The sequence below is a fragment of the Dipodomys ordii genome, unplaced genomic scaffold (genome assembly GCF_000151885.1).
Source record: "Dipodomys ordii isolate 6190 unplaced genomic scaffold, Dord_2.0 Scaffold137, whole genome shotgun sequence".
NCBI lineage: Eukaryota > Metazoa > Chordata > Mammalia > Rodentia > Heteromyidae > Dipodomys > Dipodomys ordii.
Window position 1 is genome coordinate 3687913 of NW_012267353.1, and position 13787 is coordinate 3701699.

The 13787-nt window shown below is 59.1% G+C and overlaps 1 pseudogene; it reads left to right on the top strand.

Moving 5' to 3' along the window:
- Positions 1-3216: 3216 nt before the first annotated feature.
- Positions 3217-13787, top strand: part of LOC105996835 — a 66865-nt pseudogene continuing 56294 nt past the window's right edge.

A 13787-nucleotide genomic window follows, 5' to 3' on the forward strand; every position in this document is an offset into this window, starting at 1 on the left:
GGAGGCCATGGAAGGAGAATAGTAAATTTTTAAGTCAGCTACTGAAGAGGCTGGGATGTGAGGATCACAGTTCAAAGCCATCCTGGTCAGGATAGTCAACAATATGCTTATCGCCAGTTAACCACCAAAACTCCAGGAGCAAAGCTGTGGCTCAAGCAGTAGGGCACTAGCAAAAAAACAGCTCAGGGACAGTGATCAGACCCTGAATTCAAGATCCAGGACCAGTACACGTACACACACACACCCACACACCCACACACACACACACACACCTACATTCTGTGGAGAAAGATAGTGATTTGAGGAAAACCTGGGGGGGGGAAATGAACATGATCCTATCTTAGCCAACAAGTTGGGTGTAGTGTCTGTAATCCTAGCTATGTGGGAGGTGGAGGTAGGAAGATCAGGGTCCAAGGCTGGTCAAGCCTTAAAATGCAAGAACCTCTCTGAGAGATAATTAAAGGCACAAAGAGAGTTAGGGGTGTGGCTTGGGTGGCAGTAAGAGTGGGGGCCTGGAATGCAGTCCAGGTCCCACCCCCAAATCAGTCAATCAATAGTCACTGCCTCTCACCTCCCACAGCCCTCCTCTGGGGAGGTGAGCAGGACTTGGAAGGATACATTTCCAATGCAGAATCTTCTAGAAGATGCAGCGAAACCACAGCTCCCACGTCGCCTCCCTGAGCAAGGCCCCTTGCTCCGGCCTCCTGCTCCTTGTTGGTGAGGCACACTGTAGCCATGTGCTCTTCACCATGCTCTCTTGCTTGGGGGGGCAGAGGGGGTCATCTCCTTCATTCTCCACATGCATCCTGTCTTTGTGCACAAGTTGCTCAGTCTTGGAGAAAGTCCCATTGGTTTGTAATCTCGATCCTCCAGATCTCAGTGGGGATGGTGGCAGGCAGGCAAGTGGGGGGGTTTGTTTGGGGGCTGCTCAGGCTGCCCTCTCCTCAGAGACTCCCAACTGCCCACTGCCCAGCTCCCATGGACCAAGGGAGCTTGCCTCTGTGGCCCATGCTGATTTATCTCCTGCTTCTGAGCTCTCTTCTTTAATTAAGGGGGATCTGAAAACAGAACATTTTTTTACAAAGAGATTGGGGGGCAGGGTCTTTTATAACAGTGCAGAGAATGGAACTGTTTATTAAAAAGAATAATGCACAATAATAGATGGAATGAAGTGGCTCAGAAAAAGAGAGCTCTCAGAGACAGGCAGGAAACACATGTTGAACTTTGCTTGTAATCAAAGGAACAAATGCTTCCACCCCCTTTTTTCATGACTGATTTGGCAGATTTTAAAATATGCATGGTATTCCTACCTTGGCATGGTTCATGCTGCAGATGGGCTTGGTTGAACTGAGAGGAGCAAGGAGATGTGTGAGGCCCAGCCATGGGGCAGCAAAGGAGGATTTGGCTATGTGAGGGCACTGCCCCGAATGTGGGTGGATAAGTGGACAGCAACACAGCACGCTCCCTCCCTCCCTACAGCATTCTCCCTCCCTCCTCCTCCCTCCCCACAGCATTCTCCCTCCTTCTCTCCCTCCCTCCCCACAGCGTGCTCCCTTCCTCCCTCTCCCCTTCCTCCCTGGTGTGGGGGAGGCTCTGCTCCCCCATGTCCTCCCCACCACCAGGACTTAAACCTTGAGCAAAACAACTGGTTTGTCCCTTACCTTACTGCCTCCTCTGGAGGTCTGCCTGCACAGCCCTGTGGCCCGCAGGGCCAGATCAGCCCAGTGCAGTGCATGGCTTAGGCTCAAGGAGAAGACAGGTGAGCCTGATCTTCCTGGGCCTTGTGAGCACCTAGCAACATAGCCCTGAAAATGCACCTCCACAACTAGATCACCTGCAAGGACTTGACTGAGGAAATAATTAAAATCACATGCAAACCTCGACTTCTCAGAGCGCTTTCCAATACTCCTCACACGCTTGAGAAAAAGGAAGGTAAATGAATGTTTAGCAGTACAATGTGGATTCAGCAGGCTATAAAGATATTAAAGCAATCATTTGGGAAGCACTTATAAACAATGAAGATATTCAGAATATATGAATAAAAATGATCAACCATTTATTTGCAATAGAAACAGGGAATAACAAAAAGTTATGCTGGGCTCTGGTGACTTACAGCTGTCACTAGCCAAGACCTTATTTCAAAAATAAGCAGCAAGCCAGGTACTAGTGGCTCACACCTGTAATCCCAGCTACTCAGGAGGCTGAGATCTGAGGACCACGGTTCAAAACCAGCCCCAGCAGGTAAGGCTGTGAGATTCTTATCTCCAATAAACCACCAGAAAAATGGAAGTGGCACTATAGCGCAAGTCATAGAGTGCTAGCCTTGAGCTGAAGAGCTGAGGGGCAGCGCCCAGGCCCAGAGTTCAATCCCCACAACCAACAAAGAAAATAATAATAATAAACTGGGGGCCGCCAGTGGCTCACACCTGTAATCCTAGCTACTCAGGAGGCTGAGATTTGAGGATTGCCGTTCAAAGCCAACCCAGGCAGGAAAGTCTGTGAAACCCTTATCTCCAATAAACTACCAGAAAATTGGAAGTGGCTCTGTAGCTCAAGTGGTAGAGTGCTAGTCTTGAGCTGAAGAGCTGAGGGACAGTGCTCAGGCCCAGAGTTCAAGCCTCACAACCAACAAAAAAATTTTAAAAAATGAAAATAAGCAGCAAAAGACAGGCCTGGAGGTGTGGTCCAACTGGTAGAGTGCCAGCCTAGCAAGCCTGAAGCCCCAAGTTCAAATGCCAAAGTTTTCAGTACCTAGAAGAAAATTGATAGAAAATCTTTTATTCCCCCACCCCCAACACACATAAGCATGCTTTGGTTGTATGGCTGAGATGAGCGATTACTGTGAATGAGAGCAGGGTCCACACAGAAGAAGGCCAAGAGGAGTCTTTGATGTTTGATGGCAGGGCAGGCTGGGTAGACAGGGTGGGGTGTGGACAGTGTGGTGTATGGACAGGGTGGGCAGGGCAGGCAGGGAGGGCAGGGTGGCTAGTGTGCACAGGGTGGATAGTGTGGGCAGGGTGGACAGGGTAGGGTATGGACAGGGTGGGGTATGGACAGGGTGGGCAGGGCAGGCAGGTAGGGCAGGGTGGACAGCGTGGACAGGGCAGGCAGTGTGGACAGGGTGGACAGTGCAGGCAGGGTAGGCAGTACAGACAGGTTGGGCATTACAGACAGGGTGGGCAGAGTGGACGGGGGGACAATGTGGACAGGGTGGATATGGTGGACAGTGTGGACAGGGTGGACAGTGTGTACAGGGTGGATATGGTGGACAGTGTGGACAGTGTGGACAGGGTGGACAGTGTGGACAAGGTGGATATGGTGGGCAGTGTGGACAGTGTGGACAGGGTGGACAGGTAGGGTGGGACAGATACTGTAGGCAGGGTGAACAGAGTGAACAGTATGGAGAGGGTAAAAAGGGCTCTGTGAGGCTGGCCTGGTCAAGTCCAGGTGCAGCAGGCTCGGACAGGACTCTGTGAGCCTGGCCTGGGCCAGTCCAGGCGGTGCTGGCTTGGACAGGACTTTGTGAGCCTGGCCCACGCTGGTCCAGGCGGCGCTGGCGTGGACAGGGCTCTGTGAGTCTGGTGCAGGCTGGTCCAGGTGGCGCTGGCTTGGATAGGGCTCTGTGAGGCTGGTCTGGTCCGGTCCAGGAGGAGCTGGCTTAGACAGGGCTTGTGAAGCTGGCCTGGGCTGGTCCAGGAGGAGCTGGCTTGGACAGGGCTCTGTGAGGTTGGCCTGGTCCAGTCCAGGTGGCGCTTGCTTGGACAGGGCTCTGTGAGCCTGGCACAGGCCAGTCGAAGAAGAGTTGGCTTGGACAGGGCTCTGTTAGCCTGGCTCGGGCGGGACCAGGGGTTGCTGGCTTGGCCAGGGTTCTGTGAACCTGGCCGCGCCGATCCAGGCAGTGCTGGCTTGGACAGAACTCTGTGACGCTGGCCAGGTCCGGTCCAGGAGGAGCTGGCTTGGACAGGGCTCTCTGAGACTGGCCCAGGGCAGTCCAGGTGGCCCTGGCTTGTACAGGACGCTGTAAGCCTGGCCCAGGCCAGTCCAGACGGGGCTGCCTAGGACAGGGCTCTGTGAGGCTGGCCCGGGTCTGTCCAGATGGCGCTGGCTTGGACCAGACTCTCTGAGCCTGTCCTGGGCCGCTTCAGGCGGAGCTGACTTTGACAGGCCTCTGTGAGGCTGGGCCAGTCTGGTCCAGGTGGCGCTGGCTTGGACAGGACTTTGTGAGCCAGCAATGGGCCCTTCCAGGGTGCGCTGGCTTGAACAGGACTCTGTTAGTCTCACCTGGGCCGGTCCAGGTCTTACTGGCTTAGACAAGGCTCTGTGAGGCTGGACCAGACCAGTCTTGGAGGAGCTGGCTTGGACAGGGCTCTATGAGCCTGGCACAGGCCAGTCCACATGGCGCTGGCTTGCACAGGTCTCTGTGAGGCTGGCCAGGTCCAGTCCAGGAGCAGCTGGCTGGGACAAGGCTCTGTGATGCTGGACTGGGCCAGTCTAGGAGGAGCTATCTTCGGCAGGGATCTGTGAGGCTGGCCCGGGCTGGTCCAGTTGGCGCTGGCTTTGACAGGACTCTGTTAGCCTAGCCCGGTCCGGAACAGGCGGTGATGTCTTGAACAGGGTTCTGTGAACCTGGCCCACGTTGGTCCAAGTGGTGCTGGCTTGGACAGGGCTCTGTGAGCCTGGCCCAGCCCAGTCTAGGAGGAGCTGGCTTGGACAGGGCTCTTTGAGGCTGGTCTGCATCGGTACAGGTGGCACTGGCTTGGACAGGGTTCAAGAGGCTGTCCCCGAGCTGTTTCAGGCAACACTGGCTTGGACAGGGCTCTGTGAGCCTGGACTGCACCTGTCCAGGCAGTGCTGGCTTGGACAGGGCTCTGAGTCTGGCCCGGGACAGTCAAGGTGGCGCTGGCTTGGAAAAGGCTTGGTGAGCCTGGCCTGCACCAGTCCAGGAGCAGCTGGCTTGGACAAGACTCTGTGAGGTTGGCCCAGGCCAGTCTAGGAGATGGCTTAGACAGGGCTCTGTGAGGCTGGCACAGGCTGGTCAGGTGGTGCTGGCTTGGACAGGATTTTGAGAGGCTGTCCCACACTGGTACAGGCAGTACTGGCATGAACAGGGCTCTGTGAGGCTGGTGCAGTCTGGTCCAGTTGGCACTGGGCTCTGTGAGGCTGGCCTGGTCCATTCCAGGTGGCGCTGGCTTTGACAGGACTTTGTGAGCCAGCCCTGGGCCGGTCCAGGCGGTGTTGGCTTGGACAGAACTTTGTGAGCCTGGCAGGAGCTGGTCCAGGCAGCGCTGGTTTGGACATGGCTCTGTGAGCCTGGAAGGAGCTGGTCCAGGCAGCGCTGGCCTGAACAGGGTTCTGTGAGCCTGGCCAGCACCGGTCCAGGAGGAACTGGCTTGGACATGGTTCTGTGAGACTGGCTCGGTCCGGTCAAGGAGCAGCTGGCTTGGACGAGACGCTGTAAGGTTGGCCTGGGCCAGTCTATGAGGAGCTGGCTTGGACAGGGCTCTGTGAGGCTGGTCCAGGCTGATCAAGGCGGTGCTGGCTTAGACAGGACTTTGTGAGCCTGCCGGGGCCCGTACAGATGGTGCTAACTTGGACAGGACTTTGTGAGCCTGGCCCACACCAGACCAGGCAGTACTGGCTTGGACAGCGCTCTGTGAGCCTGGCCCCTGCTGGTCCAGGTAGCACTGTCTTGGACATGGCTCTGTGAGGCTGGTGCAGGCCGGTCCTGGTGGCACTGGTTTGGACAGGGCTCTGTTAGGCTGCCCAGGTTTGGTCCAGGTGGCCCTGGCTTGGACCAGGCTCTTTGAGGCTGGCCCGGTCAGGTCCAGGTGGTGCTGCCTTGGACAGGACTCTGTGAGGCTGGCCTGGGCAGGTCCAGGCAGCGCTGGACTGGACAGGATTTTGTGAGCCAGCAACGGGCCTGTCCACGTAGCACTGTCTTGGACAAGGCTCTGTGAGTCTGGTGCAGGCTGGTTCACGTGGCACTGGCTTGGACAAGGCTTCTGAGGCTGGCCTGGTCAGGTTGAGGAGCTGCTGGCTTGGACAGGGCTCTTTGTGGTGGCCCTCATCGGTCCAGGCAGCACTGAATTTTACAGGGCTCAGTGAGGCTGGTGCAGGCCGGTCCTGGTGGCGCTGGCTTGGACAGGGCTCTCTGAGGCTGGCCCAGGCCAGTCCAAGTGGCCCTGGCTTGTACAGGACTCTGGGAACCTGGCCCAGGCCAGTCCAGATGGGACTGGCTTGGACAGGACCCTGTTAGACTGGCCCAGTCCGGTCCAGGAGGAGCTATCTTAGACACGTCTCTGTGAGGCAGGTCCGTTCCAGTCTAGGATGAGCTGGCTTGGACAGAACTCAGTGATGGTGACCTGGCCGATCCAGGTGGTGCTGGCTTGGACAGGGCGCTGTGAGCCTGGTCTGTGCCAGTCCACGAGGAGCTGGCTTGGACAGGGCTCTGTGAGGCTGGCCCGGGTCAGTCTAGGAGGAGCTGGCATGGACAGGGCTCTGTGAGACTGACCCAGGCCGATCAAGGTGGTGATGACTTGGACAGGACTTTGTGAGCCTGTCCCCTGCCGGTCCAGGCAGGAATGGCTTGGATAGTGCTCTGTGAGCCTGGCCTGGATCGGTCCAGGCGGTGTTGGCTTGGACAGGGCACTGTGAGCTGATCCGGGTTGATCCAGGCAATGCTGCCTTGGACAGGGCTCTGTGAGGCTGATGCAGGCTGGTCCTGGTGGCACTGGCTTGGACAGGGCTCTGTTAGGCTGCCCAGGTCTGGTCCAGACAGCATTGGCTTGGACAGGGATCTGTGAGGCTGGCCCGGGCCTGTCCAGGTGGCGCTGGCTTGGACAGTGCTCTGTGAGGCTGGTGCAGGTTGGGCCAGTTGGCACTGGCTTCGACAGGGCTCTGTTAGGCTGCTCTGGTCTGGACCAGGAGGAGCTGGCTTGGACAGGGCTCTGTGAGGCTAGCCCAGGCATGTCCCGGTGGCCCTGGCTTGGACAGGACTCTGTGAGCCTGGCCAAGGCCAATCCAGATGGGGTTGCCTTGGACAGGGCCCTTTTAGGCTGGCCCGGTCCGGTCCAGGAGAAGATCGCTTAAACAAGTCTCTGTAAGGTTGGTCTCTTCCAGTCTGGGAGGAGCTATCTTGGACAGGGCTCTGTGAGTCTGGTGCAGGGTGATCCAGGTGGCACTGGCTTGGACAGGGCTTGTGACGCTGGTCTGGTCAGATCGAGGTGCAGCTGGCTTGAACAAGACTCTGTGAGGCTAGCCCGGCCCAGTCTAGGAGGAGCTGGCTTGGACAGGGATCTTTGAGTCTGGCCCTCATCGTTCCAGGCAGCGCTGGCTTGGACAGGGCTCAAAAAGCTGTCCCCAGGCTGGTCCAGGAGGAGCTGCCTTGGACAGAGTTCTGTGACGCTGGCCTGGTCTGGTCCAGGAGCAGCTGGTTTGGACAAGACTCTGTGAGGTTGGCCCGGGCCCGAGCTGGTTTGGACAGGGTTCTGTTAGGCTGCCCCGGTCCGGTACAGGAGGAGCTGACTTGGACAGGGCTCTGTGATGCTGGCCCGGGCCTGTCCAGGCAGTGCTGAATTAGACAGGAGTCTGACCCTGGCCTGGGCCACTTCAGGTGGAGCTGTGAGTCTGGTGCAGGCTGGTCCAGGTGGCACTGGCTTTGACAAGGCTTCTGAGGCTGACCTGGTCAGGTCGAGGAGCAGCTGGCTTGGACAAGATTCTGTGAGGCTGGCCCGGCCCAGTTTAGGAGGAGCTGGCTTGTACAGGGCTCTTTGAGGCTGGCCCCCATCGGTCCAGGCGACGCTGGCTTGGACAGGGCTGGAATGGCTGTCCCCAGGCTGGTCCAGGCGGCCCTGGCTTGGACAGGGCAAGTGAGTCTGGCCCAGCATGGTTCTATTGATGCTGGCTTAGACAGGGCTCTGTGAGCCTGGCCCGGGCCGGTCCAGGTAGCGCTGACTTGGACAGGGTTCTGTGAGGCTGATGCAGGCCGGTCCTGGTGGCGCTGGCTTGGACAGGGCTCTGTGAGGCTGGCACGGGCCTGTCCAGGTGGAGCTGGCTTGGACAGGACTCTCTGAGCCTGTCATGTGACGCTTCAGGCGGAGCTGACTTGGACAGGGCTCTTTGAAGCTGGCCCGGTCCGGTCCAGGTAGCACTGCCTTGGACAGGACTCTGTGAGGCTGGCCTGGGCCGGTCCAGGTGGCACTGGCTTGGACAGGATTTTGAGAGCCAGCAACGGGCCTGTCCAGGTCACACTGGCTTGGACAAGGCTCTGTGAGGCTTTACCGGGCCAGTCTAGGAGGAGCTGCCTTGGACAAGGCTCTGGGAGGCAGGACCAGGCCAGTCTTGGAGGAGCTGGCTTGGACAGGGTTCTGTGAGCCTGGCACAGGCCAGTCCACGTGGCGCTGGCTTGGACGGGTCTCTGTGAGGCTGGTCTGATCCGGTCCAAGAGGAGCTGGCTAGGACAAGGCTCTGTAAGGCTGGACCCAGCCAGTCTAGGAGGAGCTGGCTTAGACAGGGCTCTTTGCGGCTGGTCCCCATTGGTCCAGGCGATGCTGGCTTGGACAGGGCTCAAAAGTCTGTGCCCAGGCTGATCCAGGTGGCCCTGGCTTGGATAGGGCTCAGTGAGCCTGGCCTGTGCTGGTCCAGGAAGAGTTAGCTTGGACAGTACTCTGTGAGGCTGGCCCAGTCTGGTCCAGGAGCAGCTGGCTTAGACAAGACTCAGTGAGGCTGGCCCATGCCCAGTCTAGGAGGAGCTGGCTTGGACAGGGCTCTTTGTGGCTGGCCCTCATCGGTCCAGGCAGCGCTGACTTTTACAGGGCTCTGTGAGGCTGGCCCAGGCCAGTCCAGGTGGCCATGGCTTGTACAGGACTCTGTGAGCCTGGCCCGAGCCAGTCCAGATGGGGCTGGCTTGGACAGGGCCCTGTTAGACTGGCCTGGTCAGGTCCAGGAGGAGCTGGCTTAGACAAGTCTCTTGTGAGGCAGGTTCGTTCCAGTCTAGGAGGAGCTGGCTTGGACAGGGCTCTGTGAGGCTGGCCCAGGTCAGTCTAGGAGGAGCTGGCATGGACAGGGCTCTGTGAGACTGACCCAGGCCGATCAAGGTGGTGATGGCTTGGACAGGACTTTGTGAGCCTGTCCTCTGCCGGTCCAGGCATGAACAGCTTTGACAGCCCTCTGTGAGCCTGGCCTGTATCGGTCCAGGCGGTGTTGGCTTGGACAGGGCACTGTGAGCTGATCCAGGTTGATCCAGGCAATGCTGCCTTGGTCAGGGCTCTGTGAGGCTGGTGCTGGTCGGTCCTGGTGGCACTGGCTTGGACAGGGCTCTGTTAGGCTGCCTAGGTCTGGTCCAGGCGGCGTTGGCTTTGACAGGGCTCTGTAAGGCTAGCCTGGAATGTCCAGGTGACCCTGGCTTGCACAGGAATCTCTGAGCCTGGCCTGGGCCACTTCAGGCAGAGCTGGCTTCGACAGGGCTCTCTGAGCCTGGTGCAGTCTGGTCCATTTGGCGCGGGCTTGGACAGAGCTCTGTGAGGCTGGCCCGGTCCGGTCCAGGAGGAGCTAGCTTGGAAAAGGCCCTGTGACGCTGGCCCGGGCCGGTCCAGGTGGCCCTGGCTTGGACAGGACTCTGTGAGCCTGGCCAAGGCCAATCCAGATGGGGCTGCTTTGGACAGGGCCCTGTTACTCTGGCCCGGTCCGGTCCAGGAGAAGATCGCTTGAACAAGTCTCTGTAAGGTTGGTCTCTTCCAGCCTGGGAGGAGCTATCTTGGACAGGGCTCTGTGAGTCTGGTGCAGGCTGGTCCAGGTGACACTGGCTTGGACAGGGCTTGTGACGCTGGCCTGGTCCGACCCAGGAGCAGCTGGCTTGAACAAAACTCTGTGAGGCTAGCCCGGCCCAGTCTAGGAGGAGCTGGCTTGGACAGGGATCTTTGAGTCTGGCCCTCATCGTTCCTGGCGGCACTGGCTTGCACAGGGCTCAAAGAGCTGTCCTCAAGCTGGTCCAGGAGGAGCTGGTTTGACAGGGCTCTGTGAGGCTGGCCCGGTCTGGTCCAGGAGCAGCTGCTTCGACAAGATTCTGTGCGGCTTGCCCGGCCCAATTTAGGAGGAGTTGGCTTGGACAGGACTCTTTGAGGCTGGTCCCCATTGGTCCAGGAGACACTGACTTGGACAGGGCTGGAAAGGCTGTGCCCAGGCTGGTCCAGGCGGCCCTGGCTTAGACAGGGCTCGATGAGTCTGGTCCAGTATGGTTCTGTTGACCCTGGGTTAGACAGGGCTCTGTGAGCCTGGCCCGGGCCAGTCCAGGCAGCACTGATTTGGACAGGGTTCTGTGAGGTGGGTGCAGGCGAATCCTGGTGGAGCTGGATTGGACAGGGCTCTGTGAGGCTGGCCAGGTCAGGTCCAGGAGGAGCTGGCTTTGACAGGACTCTCTGAGGCTGGCCTGGGCCGGTCCAGGTGGCCCTGGCTTGTAAAGGATTCTGTGAGCCTGGCCCAGGCCAGTCATGACAGAGCTGGCTTCGACAGGGCCCTGTTAGACTGGCCCCTTCCGGTCCAGGAGGAGCTGGCTGAGACAAGCTTCTGTGAGGCAGGTCCATTCCAGTATAGAAGGAGCTGTCATGGACAGGGCTCTGTGATGGTGGCCCTTCAATCCAGGTGACACTAGCTTGGACAGGCAACTGTTAGCCTGGCCCGGGCAGGACCAGGCGGTGCTGTCTTGAACAGGGTTCTGTGAACCTGGCCCGCGTCAGTCCAAGTGGCACTGGCTTGGACAGGGCTTGTGCAGCTGGCCCGGGGTTAGTCCAGGAGCAGCTGGCTTAGACAGGGCTCTGTGAGGCTGGCCCGGTCTGATCCAGGTGGCATTGGCTTAGACAGTGTTCTGTGAGGCTGGCCACAGCCAGTCCAGGAGGAGTTGGCTTGGACAGTGCTCTGTGAGGTTGGCCTGGTCCGGTCCAGGCGGTGCTGGCTTGGACAGAACTCTGTGAGTCTGGTACAGGCTGATCCAGGTGGCACTGGCTTGGACAGGGCTTGTGAGGCTGGCCTGGTGAGACTGAGGAGCAATTGGCTTGAACAAGACTCTGTGAGGCTGGCCTGGCCCAGTCTACGAAGAGATGGCTTAGACAGGGATCTTTGACTCTGGCCCTCATCATTCCAGGGGTCACTGGCTTGGACAGGACTCAAAAAGCTGTCCCTGGGCTGGTCCAGGTCGCCCTGGCTTGGACAGGGCTCTTTGAGGCTGGCCCAGGCAGGTCTAGGAGGAGCTGGCTTGGACAGGGCTCTGTGAGGCTGGCCCGGGCCCATCAAGGCAGTGATGGCTTGGACAAGAGGTTGTGAGGAGCCTGTCTCCCGCTGGTCCAGGCAGTACTGGCTTGGACAGCACTCTGTGAGCCTGGCCTGCATCGGTCCAGGTGGCATTGGCTTGGACAGGGCTCTGTGAGCCTGGTCAGGGCTGATCCAGGCAGCACTGGCTTAGACAGAGCTCTGTGAGGCTGGTGCAGGCCGGTCCTGGTGGCACTGGCTTAGACAGGGCTCTGTTAGGCACCGAGGTCTGGTCTTCCAGGCGGCGCTGGGTTTGACAGGGCTCTGTGAGGCTGGCCTGGGTCTGTCCAGATGGCGCTGGCTTGTACCAGACTCTCTGAGCCTGTTGTGGGACGCTTCAGGCGGAGCTGACTTTGACAGGCCTCTGTGAGGCTGGGCCAATTCTGTCCAGGAGGCGCTGGCTTGGACAGGACTTTGTGAGCCTGCAATGGGCCCTTGCAGGGTGCGCTGGCTTGAACAGGACTCTGTTAGTCTGGCCGGGGCCGGTAGAGGTCTTACTGACTTAGACAAGGCTTTGTGAGGCTGGACCGAGCCAGTCTTGGAGGAGCTGTCTTGGATAGGGCTCTGTGAGCCTGGCACAGGCCAGTCCATATGGCGCTGGCTTGCACAGGTCTCTGTGAGGCTGGCTACGTCTGGTCCAGGAGGAGATGGCTGGGACAAGGTTCTGTGAGGCCGGCCCAGGCTGGTCCAGTTGGCACTGGCTTTGACAGGACTCTGTTAGCATGGCCCGGTCCAGAACAGGCAGTGCTGTCTTGAACAGGGTTCTGTGAACCTGGCCCGTGCCAGTCCAAGCATTGCTGTTTTAGACAGGGCTTGTGAGGCAGGCCTTGGGCTGGTCTAGGTGGAGCTGGCTTGGACAGGGCTCTCTGAGACTGGCCTTGTCGGGTCCAGGAGGAGCTGGCTTAGACAGGGCTCTGTGATCTTGGCCTTGTACAGTCCAGGCAGCGCTGGCTTGGACAGGGCTCAAAAGGCTGTCCCTGGGCTGCTCCAGGTGGCCCTGGTTTGGACAGGGCTCTGTGACCCTGGCCTGCGCCGGTCCAGGCAGTGCTGGCCTGGACAGGGCTCTGTGAGGCTGGTGCAGTCTGGTCCAGTTGACGCTAGCTTGGACAGGACCCTGTTAGACTGGCCCGGACCGGTCCAGGAGGAGCTGGCTTAAACAAGCCTCTGTGAGGCAGGTCCATTCCAGTCTAGGAGTACCTGGCTTGGACAGGGCTCTGTGATGGTGGCCTGGCTGATCCAGGTGGCACTGTCTTGGACAGGACACTGTTAGCCTGGCTCGGGCAAGACCAGGCGTATAAGTCTTGGACAAGGTTCTGTGAACCTGGCCCGCGTTGGTCCAAGTGGTACTGGCTTGGACAGGGCTTGTGCAGCTGGCCCCGGGTTAGTCCAGGAGGAGCTGGCTTGGACAGGGCTCTGTGAGACTGGCCACAGCCAGTCCAGGAGGAGCTGGATTGGACAGTGCTCTGTGAGCTTGGCCTGGTCCAGTCCAGGTGGTGCTGGCCTGGATAGGACTCTGTGAGTCTGGTGCAGGCTGATCCAGGTGGCACTGGCTTGGACAGGGCTTGTTAGGCTGCCCAGGTCCAGTCCAGGTGACGCTGGCTTGGACAGGGCTCTGTGAGGCTGTCCCGGGTCTGTCAAGATGGCGCTGGCTTGGACCGGACTCTCTGAGACTGTCCTGGGCTGCTTCAGGCAGAGCTGACTTTGACAGGCCTCTGTGAGGCTGGCCCGGTCTGGTCCAGTTGCGCTGGCTTGGACAGGACTTGTGAGCCAGCAATGGGCCCTTCCAGGGGGCGCTGGCTTGGACAGGAGTCTGTTAGCCTGGCCGGGGCCGGTCCACGTCTTGCTGGCTTGGACAAGGCTCCGTGAGGCTGGACCTGGCCAGTCTTGGAGGAGCTGTCTTGGAAAGGGCTCTGTGAGCCTAGCACAGTCCTGTACACATGGCTCTGGCTTGGACAGGTCTCTGTGAGGGTGGCCAAGTCCGTTCCAGGAGGAGTTGGCTTGGACAGGACTCTGTGAGTCTGGTGCAGGCTGATCCAGGCTTGGACAGGGCTTGTGAGGCTGGCCTGGTCAGACCGAGGAGTAGCTGGCTTGAACAAGACTCTGTGAGGCTGGCCCGGCCCATTCTAGGAAGAGCTGGCTTAGATAGGAATCTTTAAGTCTGGCCCTCATGGTTCCAGGAAGCGCTGGCTTGGACAGGGCTCAAAAAGCTGTCCCAGGGCTGGTCCAAGTCGCCCTGGCATTTACGGGGCTCTCTTAGGCTGGCCCGGGAAGGTCTAGGAGGAGCGGACTTAGACAGGGCTCTGTGAGGCTGGCCCAGGCCCATCAAGGCAGTGATGGCTTGGACAGGACTTTGTAAGCCTGTCCCTGGTTGGTCCAGGCAGTACTGGCTTCGACAGTGCTCTGTGAGCCTGGCCTGCATTGGTCCAGGGGGCGTTGGCTTGGACAGGGCTTTGTGAGCCTTTTCCAGGCTGATCCAGGCAGCGCTG